Source organism: Narcine bancroftii, chromosome 3, assembly GCF_036971445.1.
Source record: "Narcine bancroftii isolate sNarBan1 chromosome 3, sNarBan1.hap1, whole genome shotgun sequence".
Lineage (NCBI taxonomy): Eukaryota > Metazoa > Chordata > Chondrichthyes > Torpediniformes > Narcinidae > Narcine > Narcine bancroftii.
In genome coordinates, this window is record NC_091471.1 from 254,444,993 (window position 1) to 254,456,575 (window position 11,583).

Consider the following 11,583-nt stretch of genomic DNA (forward strand, 5'->3'; position numbering starts at 1 on the left):
TTTATCATGAGACGTTTCTCTTCCCCGAGTTAAAATCCCCATTCATATATATATAATACACACATTTTAAAGAGAGAAAGGGGTGGATTGTTATAGATAGAGAACTTAGGTTAAAATGGCTTAAGTTAAAATGTGATGATTAATCATAAAAAGGGAAGCCAGAACGGACAGGGAGCTTACTAGCAGCCAAGGACAAAAAGTTCAGCTGGATATGTTTTTTTAAACATATCTTTTCATGGTCATAGTGAGAGACATGCAGGAGACAAAAGATTGATAAGAAGGGTGAGAAACAGAATTTAGTGTATGTAGAGTTCGCAGCGTACGTAACGAACGTGATAATTAAAAATGCAGTTGTACTTAGAATGCTTTTGCAATACTAACCAATTAAAACAGTATTAATAAGAAGGGGAAGGGCAAACAACAAGGGTATAAAAATCAATGCACTGTATGTATCGGGGCTTAACTGGTGAGAAGCCAGTTGAGTCCAACTCTGCAGACTTGTAAATAAAGCTTGTCGTGTCATCAGTTTTAAAGAGACTCATGTGTGAGAAGTTTTATTTCTGACAATCTGGAGAACCTTGATGGGGCAAGTTTCTTTAGCAAAACATTGAGGTGAGTAATGGTGGTACCTCAGTTGTGGAAATCCTGGAACAACAGATCTATTGCTGCTGGGTTTGGGATCCTTTGGGCTCGTAACAGTATCCATGGAGAGGTTGTAAGCTGGATTCGACATTGGCTGAATGGGAGAAGACAGAGTGGTAGTGGATGGTTGCTTCTCAGACTGGAGGCTTGTGACTAGTGGAGTGCCTCGGGATCTGTGCTGGGACCATTGTTGTTTGTTGTCTATATCAATGATCTGGATATATCAATGATGTGGAAAATTGGATCAGCAAGTTTGGTGATGATATTAAGAAACGAGGCATTGTGTTGAGGATTTGGGATGATATGGTGAGGTTGTATAAGATATTGGTGAGGCCAAATTTGGAGAATTGTGTGCAGTTCTGGTCATCAAACTACAAGAAGGCTATCAGTAAGATTGAAAGAGTGCAGAGAAGATTTATTAGCATGTTGCTGGGTCTTCAGGAGTTGAGTTACAGGGAAAGATTAAACAGGTTGGGTCTTTATTCCTTCGATCATAGAAGAATGAGGTGAGATTTGATAGAGGTTTACAAAATTATGAGGGGAATAGATAGAGTAAATGTGAGTAGGCTCTTTCCACTTAGGAGAGATAAATGCAAGAGGACATGACTTTAGGGTGAAAGGGAAAAGGTTTAGGGGAACATTAGGGGAACTTTTTCACCCAGGGAGCGGTGGGAGTGTGGAATGAACTGCCATCTGAAGTTGTAAATGCGGGCTTGCTCTTAAATTTTAAGAAAAAAATAGATACATGGATGGGAGAGGTCTGAATGGTTATGGAATGGGAGCAGGTCAATGAGTCTAGAGGAATGATGTTTTGACACAAACAAAAAGGGGTGAATGGCCTGTTTTTGGTGCTGTGGTATTCTGTGGTTCTATGGCTCCTTTGACAGGCGGTTTAAAGCCTGTATCGGGCTGTTGGGTGTGGGACTGGGTGGTTGAATCCTATGGGAGAAATGCTGTGTCTCCTCTCCCTGCTCTCAGCAGCAGGGCTGTCATTTTTTATTTGAAGTCTGGGGATCTTGTCATCTTGGTGAAATGCCTAACATGCATCTATGCATGGTTTCATAACTCCAAAGGAAATGGGCCAATGACAATTTTTCTCAAGCAAAATATTTCAGTAATGATTGGGTCAAGAACAGTGAATCTCAATCTTTTTTTCCCACCCATATCCCACCTTGAGCAATCCCTTACTAATCACAGAGCACCGATGGCATAGGGATTACTTAAGGTGGAATTTGAGTGGAATGAAAAAGGTTGAGAACCATTGAAATAAACTCATAGTATGATTCAAGAAGCCTTTTAACACATAGAAAATAGAACATTACCACATAGTGTAGGCCTTTCAGCCCACGATATTGTGTTGCCCAGTAGAAACTGACTCAACAAACAAACTCTTCCCTGCCTTACACCCGTAAACCTCTATTTTTCTTGCATCCACGAGTCATTGTCCCAGCCTCCACCACCACCCCTGGGCAATGCATTCCAGGAACCCACTCCACTTTGTGTAAAAAAAAACACTCCTGGCGTGTCTCCTAAACTTTCCTTCCTCACCTTATGCAAATGTTTGCTACTCTTATCCCAGGAAAAATGGTGCTGCCTTTCCACACTATTTATGCCTCTCATAATTTTGTAGACCTCTATAAAGTCACCTCTCATCCTTCTTCGCTCCAAAGGGAAAAGCCCAAGCTTTGTTAACCTTGCCTCATAAGGCATGTTCTCCAATCCAGGCAACGTCCTAGTAAATCTTCTCTGCACCCTCTCGGTAATGTATTTAATGAATTGGGGAACAGGTGCCAGGCTAATTAGTCTACGGTCTGCCTTTCCCTCCTTTATTAAGAAGCCGAGTTATATCTGCTACCTTTCATTCCTGAAGCATGTAAGAAATTTTGGAGATAATGACCAACTCACTGCACACATTTCTTTTGAAACCTTGGAGTACAGGCAATGTTCCTAACATTTTGCTCAATGGTCACTTCTAGGGAAAGCTTCTTTAAGATGCAAGATTTATTGTCATGTAATAAAGTCCATGCAATATTGCATGGAATTTATTTTCACCTGCTGTAAGGCAGACAGATTCGCCATCGGCAGAAATTGCCTGAAGCTCCTCATATAGTCAGAGAATGAGAAGCAGAAGAAAATCCTCTCAGAGTCACTGAGTGTCCATGAATTTGCCTCCAGCGCTCCTGCAGACCCACAGAGTCCAGTCCAAACCATCAGTTGCCCAAGTTCCAGATCCGAACCACTGACATGATCAGGAAGCCTTCAGCGCCCTCAACACCATCTTGCATCCCAATTCTGAAACCTGGTACCCCTTCAGCCAGTCTCCAGCTGTCCGCAGCCTGGTGTGAATCCCTCGACCCTAGTCGCCACTGTCGAATATTGGGGAAAGCTCTTCACTCAGAGAGGGGTGGGAGTGTGGAATGAACTGCCATCTGATGTGGTAAATGTGGGGTCGATCTTAAGTTTTAAGAATAAATTGGATAAATATATAGATGGGAAAAGTCTTACGGGTTATGGAATGGGAGCAGGTCAATGGGACTGGTAGAATAATGGCACAGAGTAGAAGGGCTGAATGGCCTGTATTCTGTGCTGTAGCATTCTATGGCTCTATTTCCAGGCCATTTAAAGCCCGTACAAGCTGACAGCAGTCAGAGTGGATGGTTGGACACTGCGAGAGCACTCTATCTCTGCTCCCCGCACGCCTTGGGGCTGCACCATGTTTCCTTTCAATCGGAGAAGTATTTTAACGTGTAATGAAAATTTATATTCAAACAGCTGTCAGTTATAAACCTTCCCAAAAGAACTAGTTTACTCCTAAGGAGCACTTTGGAATAATCTTTCTTGCACCATTATCCAGGAATCCCACCCCATTCACTCTAATATTTGCACAGCACAGCAACTGAAAACATTGGACAACAAAGATTTTCCTTCTTGAACACTTTTGGGTGTATTTTATGGATTTTAGGCTGTTAATTACAAAATTCACCTAAAAAGTTTCCTTTTTTAGATATATTTTTATGATTTCCTGTTGTATATTTAACATACTTCAAGCAGGCAAAACTATGAAATGCGTATCAATGAAAATTCATTTTGTGCATTCACAATTGGACATCTTCCCTGCTGATCTATTTTAAAAATTTTTTTATTTTTCACACTATAAACCATATTGACCAAGATACATACAGACATTTTTCTTCTTAAATATATAATGTCGTTTTCTCCCCCTTTTTCCCCCCTCCCTTCACTCCCTCCCTCACTCCCTTCCTCATTTATTTAAAGTTCAATCTATAAGATACATTAAACCCGTTAAACAATGTTGTCACAATAAAAATAAACAAGAAATTTTACTGAGCCAGTTCTTTTCGTTGTCTTCTCCTTCTGTCATTTTAGGTGGTGGAAGTCCATGGTAGGATTTCTCTATTGTGTTTCATGTATGGCTCCCATATTTGTTTGAATATTGTGATGTTATTTCTTAAATTATATGTTATTTTTTCTAATGGAATACATTTATTCATTTCTATATACCATTGTTGTATTCTCAAGTTGTCTTCTAATTTCCAGGTTGACATAATACATTTTTTTGCTACAGCTAGGGCTATCATAACAAATCTTTTTTTATGCTCCATCCAAATCGAGTCCAAATTCTTTGTTTCTTATATTACTTAGGAGGAAGATCTCTGGGTTTTTTGGTATATTGGTTTTTGTGATTTTATTTAATATCTGGTTTAGATCTTCCCAAAAGTTTTCCACTTTCTCACATGTCCAAATTGCACGAATTGTTGTTCCCGTTTCCTTTTTACAGCGAAAACATCTGTCTGATACTGTTGGGTCCCATTTATTTAACTTTTGAGGTGTGATGTATAGCCTGTGTATCCAGTTATATTGTATCATGCGTAACCTCATGTTTATTGTATTTCTCATAGTTCTGGAACATAGCTTTTCCCATGTTTCTTTCTTTATCTTTATGTTTAGATCTTGTTCCCATTTTTGTTTAGGTTTAGCGTTTGTTTCCTTGTTCTCCTTTTCTTGCAGTTTGATGTACATGTTTGTTACAAATTTTTTAATTATCATTTTGTCTGTAATCACATATTCAAAATTGCTTCCTTCTGGTAACCTTAGGCTGTTTCCCAATTTGTCCTTCAAGTAGGTTTTCAGTTGGTGGTATGCAAACATTGTATCGTGAGTTATATTATATTTATCCTTCATTTGTTCAAAGGATAATAATTTATTTCCCGAAAAACAATTTTCTATTCTTTTGATCCCTTTTCTCTCCCATTCTCTAAAGGAAAGGTTATCTATTGTAAAAGGGATTAGCTGATTTTGCGTCAATATTAGTTTTGGTAGTTGGTAATTTGTTTTATTCCTTTCTACATGAATCTTCTTCCAAATGTTGAGCAGATGATGCAATACCGGTGAATTCCTACATTGTACCAATTTTTCATCCCATTTATATAGTATATGTTCAGGTATCTTCTCCCCTATTTTATCTAGTTCTAATCTGGTCCAATCTGGTTTTTCCCTTGTTTGATAAAAATCTGATAGGTATCTTAATTGTGCAGCTCTATAATAATTTTAAAGTTTGGTAGTTGTAAGCCTCCTTGTTTGTACCATTCTGTTAATTTATCTAGTGCTATCCTCGGTTTCCCCCTTTCCATAAAAATGTCCTTATTATTTTCTTTAACTCCTTGAAGAATTTCTCTGTTAGGCGTATTGGTAATGACTGAAATAGGTATTGTATCCTTGGGAAAATGTTCATTTTAATACAGTTTATCCTTCCTATTAGTGTTAGTGGTAAGTCTTTCCAATGCTCTAAGTCGTCTTGTAATTTTTTCATTAATGGATGGTAATTGAGTTTATATAGATGGCCGAGGTCTTTATTTAGTTGTATACCTAGGTATCGCATTGCTTGCGTTTGCCATCTAAATGGTGATTCTTTCTTAAACTTTGAGAAATCCGCATTATTCATTGGCATTGCTTCACTTTTATTTGCGTTGATCTTGTACCCCGACATTTCTCCATATTCCTTCAATTTCTTATGTAATTCTTTTATTGATATTTCTGGTTCTGTTAAGTATATTATAATGTCATCTGGAAATAGACTGATTTTATATTCCTTCTCTTTTATTTTTATCCCTTTTATTTTATTTTCTGTTCTTATCAGTTCTGCTAGTGGTTCTATAGCTAACGCGAACAGTGAGGCAGATAGTGGACATCCCTGCCTTGTTGATCTGCTTAAGTTAAATTGTTTTGATATATATCCATATACTGTCACTTTCGCCAATGGCCTCTTATATAATGCTTTAATCCAATTAATATATTTCTCTGCTAGGCTGAATTTTTGTAGTACTTTGAATAAATAATTCCATTCTACTCTGTCAAAGGCCTTCTCTGCGTCTAAAGCAACCACTACTGTTGGAGTTTTATTTCCTTCTACTGCATGAATTAAGTTAATAAATTTACAGATATTGTCTGTTGTTCATCTTTTTTTAATAAATACAGTTTGGTCTAGATTTACTATTTTAGGTACATAGTCGGCTAATCTGTTTGCTAATAGTTTAGCTATTATCTTATAATCTGTGTTAAGTAGAGATATTGGTCTATATGACACTGATGCTAGTGGATCTTTCCCTGACTTTGGTATTACTGTAATTATTGCTGTTTTGCATAAATCTGGTAAGCTTTGTGTTTTATCAATCTGGTTGATAACTTCCAGAAGAGGAGTAATTAGTAAATCTATAAATGTTTTATAGAATTCTATTGGGAATCCATCCTCTCCTGGTGTTTTATTGTTCGGTAGTTTTTTTATTATCTCTGGTAATTCTTCTATTTCAAATGGTTTTATTAATTTATTTTGCTCCTCTGTTTGTAATTTCAGTAGTTCAATTTTAGTTAGAAATTCATCTGTTTTGTCTTTTTTCCCTTCGTTTTCAGTTTGATATAGTTGCTGGTAGAATTCCCTGAAGTTTTCATTGATCTCCATTGGATTATATGTAATTTGCTTGTCCTTTTCCCTTAATGCCAATACCATTCTTTTAGTTTGTTCTGTCTTAAGCTGCCACGCTAGAATTTTGTGCGTTTTTTTCTCCTAGCTCATAATATTTGTTTTGTCTTCGTTATGTTCTTCTCCACCTTATATGTTTGTAGTGTTTCATATTTTGTTTTTTTATCTGCCAATTCTCTTCTTCTAGTTTTATCTTCCTTTATTGCTAATTCTTTTTCTATATTTGTTATTTCCCTTTCCAGCTGTTCTGTTTCCCGATTGTAGTCCTTCTTCATCTTAGTTACATAACTTATTATTTGCCCTCTGATGAACGCTTTCATTGCGTCCCATAGTATAAACTTATCTTTCACTGGTTCTGTATTTATTTCAAAGTACATTTTAATCTGTTGTTCAATTAATTTTCTAAAATCCTGCCTTTTAAGTAGCATGGAGTTTAATCTCCATCTATATATTCTTGGTGGGATGTCCTCTAGCTCTATTGCCAATAACAGGGGTGAGTGGTCCGATAATAGTCTAGCTTTATATTCCGTTTTCCTAACTCTCCCTTGAATGTGGGCTGATAACAGGAATAGGTCTATCCTTGAGTATGCTTTATGTCTACCCGAATAATATGAATATTCCTTTTCCTTTGGGTGTTGTTTCCTCCATATATCCAAAAGTTGCATTTCTTGCATCGATTTAATTATAAATTTGGTTACTTTGTTCCTTCTGTTAGTTTTTTTTCCAGTTTTATCCATGTTTGAGTCCAAATTAAGGTTAAAATCCCCTCCTATTAGTATGTTCCCTTGCATGTCTGCTATCTTCAAAAAGATATCTTGCATAAATTTTTGATCTTCTTCATTAGGTCAATATACATTGAGTAAATTCTAAAATTCGGAATATATTTGACATTTTATCATTACATATCTCCCTGCTGGATCTATTATTTCCTCTTCTATTTTGATTGGTACATTTTTATTGATTAATATAGCTACTCCTCTGGCTTTTGAATTATATGATGCTGCTGTTACATCCTATCCAATCTCTCTTTAATTTCTTGTGTTCCACTTCAGTTAGATGTGTTTCTTGTACAAATGCTATATCAATTTTTTCTCTTTTTCAGTAAATTTAAGTTTCTTACTTTTGATTTGGTTATGTATTCCATTAATATTTAAAGTCATATAGTTCAACATAGCCATTTCATACTTTGTTTATCTTTCCTTTCCATTTCCTCATCACCACCTTCCCTTCTTATCCATTTCTGCTTTCTTTTTTTGAACACATTATAAGACAACATTTCTAAAACATAAAATGTTTCCACTATTCTCATATCTAAAATTCTTTTAACCCCAATAGTCCCTCCCCTTTCTGAGTTGCCCTTTGTCCCTTGTCGGGCAACCACATCTCCCCTCTCCATTTGGATTTGCGCATTCACTCGCAAGTGTCAACTGATTTCGCAGTGACTGTAATTGTTCCCCACCCAGCCCCCCCAGAAAAGATTTTAATCTTCATATATAACAAAGGTCACTCTCTTAATTCCCTCCTTACTTCCTTTCTTTCCCTTCTTAGTTCTTACCTATACTCTATTATATATATATATATATATATATACATACACACATATATATATATTTATTTACCTACATACACACATACATATAGTTTGTTGTCATTTTTGTTCTTGTTACATCTCTTCATCTCTCTGTCTGTTTTGTAGTTGTTCTGCAAATTTTCGTGCTTCTTCCAGATCCGAGAATAGTCTGTTTTGCTGCCCCGGAATAACTATTATAAGAACTGCTGGGTATTTTAACATAAATTTATAACCTTTTTTCCATAGGGTCGTTTTTGCTGCATTAAACTCCTTCCTCTTCTTCAGGAGTTCAAAACTTATATCTGGATAGAAAAATTTTTTTTGACCCTTGTATTCCAGTGTTTTTTTGTCTTCTCTTATTTTCTTCATTGCCTTCTCCAGTATATTTTCTCTTGTTGTATATCTTAGGAATTTTACGAGAATGGATCTTGGTTTTTGTTGTGGTTGTGGTTTAGGGGCTAATGTTCTGTGTGCCCTTTCTATTTCCATTTCTTCCTGTAATTCTTGGCTTCCTAGGACCTTGGGGATCCATTCTTTTATAAATTCTTTCATATTTTTGCCTTCTTCATCTTCCTTAAGGCCCACTATCTTTATATTGTTTCTTCTATTATAATTTTCTATTATATCTATCTTCTGAGTTAACAGCTCTTGTGTCTCTTTAACTTTTTTATCAGAATCTTCTAATTTCTTTTTTAAGTCATCTACTTCCATTTCTTTGGCTGTTTCTCGTTCTTCCACCTTGTCTACTCTTTTTCCTATATCTGTCATGATCATCTCTAATCTATTTACTTTTTCTTCTGTACTTTTTATTCTTCTTTTTATTTCACTGAATTCTTGTGACTGCCATTCTTTTACTGTTTCCATATATTCTTCCATTTCTCTGTGTTCTTCCTCTTCTTCTGAGTCCACTCCAGGATCTGTGTCCTTTACCACTGTCTCTTCTGGTTTTCTTGTTGGGTTGTTTGTTTTATTTTGTTGGGTATTTTTGGTCTTCTTATTTTTATTAGAAGTATCTTGATGTTGGTCTTCTTCCTCTGGGTTGGTCATCTGTTGTTTCTTTGATTTCTTATTTTTACTCTCTTCTTTCTTGCTCTTGTTATTTTCTATGTTTTCCTCTTGCTGTTGTGTTGTAGTTGTCTGTTTCAGCTGTGGAGATCGACTCCTCAGCTGGTCCCCCCTCCCGTCAGTGTTATTTTTGTCATGCGCGGTTGCGCACTTTTGTTTGGCTCCGTGAGTCATTTTTGTAGTCCCGAGTTCGGGGCTTCGACTGACCTCAGGGAGCGGGCTTCTCTCTCCACGGCGGGCCTCCTTGTACCTTCTTCTTCCGACGTCTTTCCTTCTTCTTTTCTTCCCGTTGTTTTTGGTTTTTCCCTCTTCGCTGCCATTTTCTCCACACTTTTACTTTCACTTTGTTTTGGTTTTTATGTTTGTGCCTTTGCTTTTTCTCTATCTTTTTTTTACTTTTCTGGAGAGGGCTGGAGTTCCCCTACCGGCCACTACTCCATCACGTGACTCCTCTCCCTGCTGATCTTGATGCAAGGTTTCACCAGGATATGGTGACCGGGGAAAAGTGGTATCAGGGCAAATAGAATCCATCAATGCCGGCCGACTCTTGTCAGACACTGATTCGAGAGTCATCAGATGCTGAGTACAGATGAAAATCAGCGGCAAAATATTTTTAGGTCAGTTGAACTAATGCAATGTGTCAGCATCATTATGAGATTAATCTTAATAAATTCAATGAAAGTAAATTTAATGTTTCCCCCAACATCCTACGTGGTACAGCAAATCTGAAATTATCTTTGTGTTCATCTTAAAATTGTCTATCATAATCCCCATTTTCTTTTCAGGAAGTAAATCTTTTAAAAATTGTGTGTGTGTGTGTGTGAGTGAGAGATTTTGGCCAGTGTGGGAATGTTGGACCTAAAGCATTGTTTCTGCACCTATGAGTGGCTGAGAAGGAGGGTGGAGGGTCTCACCCTTCACCAACCGTGCTCCATCTACTCATCGCTTGTGAGATCACCATCCTTTTACAGAACAAAACTTGGAGGAAAATTCCCTTCTTTTTGGCAATGATTTCAATGACCAAGTAATAATTCTGCATGTCATTCCTTCCAGTGAAGCATCAGATATTCCACACCACATTTCCGTTTCCACAAATTACTGGAACAGCCAAAATCCATCCAGGAAATTACCTGAGATTTTTATCCGGGTTTGCACCAGGATTATAATCTCCATGCAGCAGCACAGGGTATTTGGGCCATTGCATTTTTATACATTGATTTCTAGTTGATGACCAGACTATCCCTACTCTTGGTCCCGTAGCTCTTCACTAATGTTTAGATGTTGTCCAGCTAGTCCACACCCAATGTAATTGAGCTGCCACCCTTTGCCCAGAATATCCCTTCCCAATGTCAAGACGGTGCCAAAATACAATATCCAGACAGTTCTCTCCCAAAATACAAGTAGTGTCTATACAGTGTTTATTCACTCTCTACTTGTCCCTGCCCAATGTGTTGATGGCGCATGACTGATGCCCAGATTATCTCCAGACACGGACACCAAAAGTTCAGACAAGCCTTCACTAAAGTTCAGACACTCACCAGATGATCCAGACCTGATGTCCACAGGTGATCCACCTAGAAGACAGGCTTCTGCTCTGACTTCAGCTCAGCTGGTGGATTAATTGTCCTCGCAGGGATTCAACAGTCCTCTCTGCAACTGGATCCCCAGACTTCTTGATCGAAGGACTACAGTCTGTATGGATTTGCAGCAAAACCTCAGGCCCCATCACGTTGAGCACTAGTGCACGTCAGGGCTGCATTTCTGGCCCACGACTCTTCACGGTGCCAACTCACCCACTGCACTGTCAGGTTCAGCCTCCAACAGAGTCATCAGGTTTGCGGATGACACAAGTGTAGTTGGCCTCATCGGCAATGATGATGAATCGGCTTACAGAGAGGAGGTTGAGAGGCTTGTGCCAGAGCAACAATCTGAATCCCAGTGTGGACAAGGCAAAGGAGATGATTGTGGACTTCAGGAAGAAGAAGGACCACATATCGATGGCTCCGTCATAGTGAGAGTGGGGAGCACGAACCTCCTTGGCACCCATTTAAAGGAAGACCTATTCTGGACCCACAACACCTCGTTAGTCAGGAAGGCACAGCAGCGCCTGCACTTCCTAAGGACGTTGAGAAGGGAAAGGCTAACAGCCCCCACACTGACAATGCTCCACAGGAGCCCCGTCTGGGTACAGTGGCTGCAAAGCATCTGATTGAAGGCTAGTACAGAGGGTGATTAAAACTGCTGAGAAGCTCACTGGGGTCTCCCTTCCCTCTATCAGTGATATCTACAGGAAGGAGTGCTTAAAGAG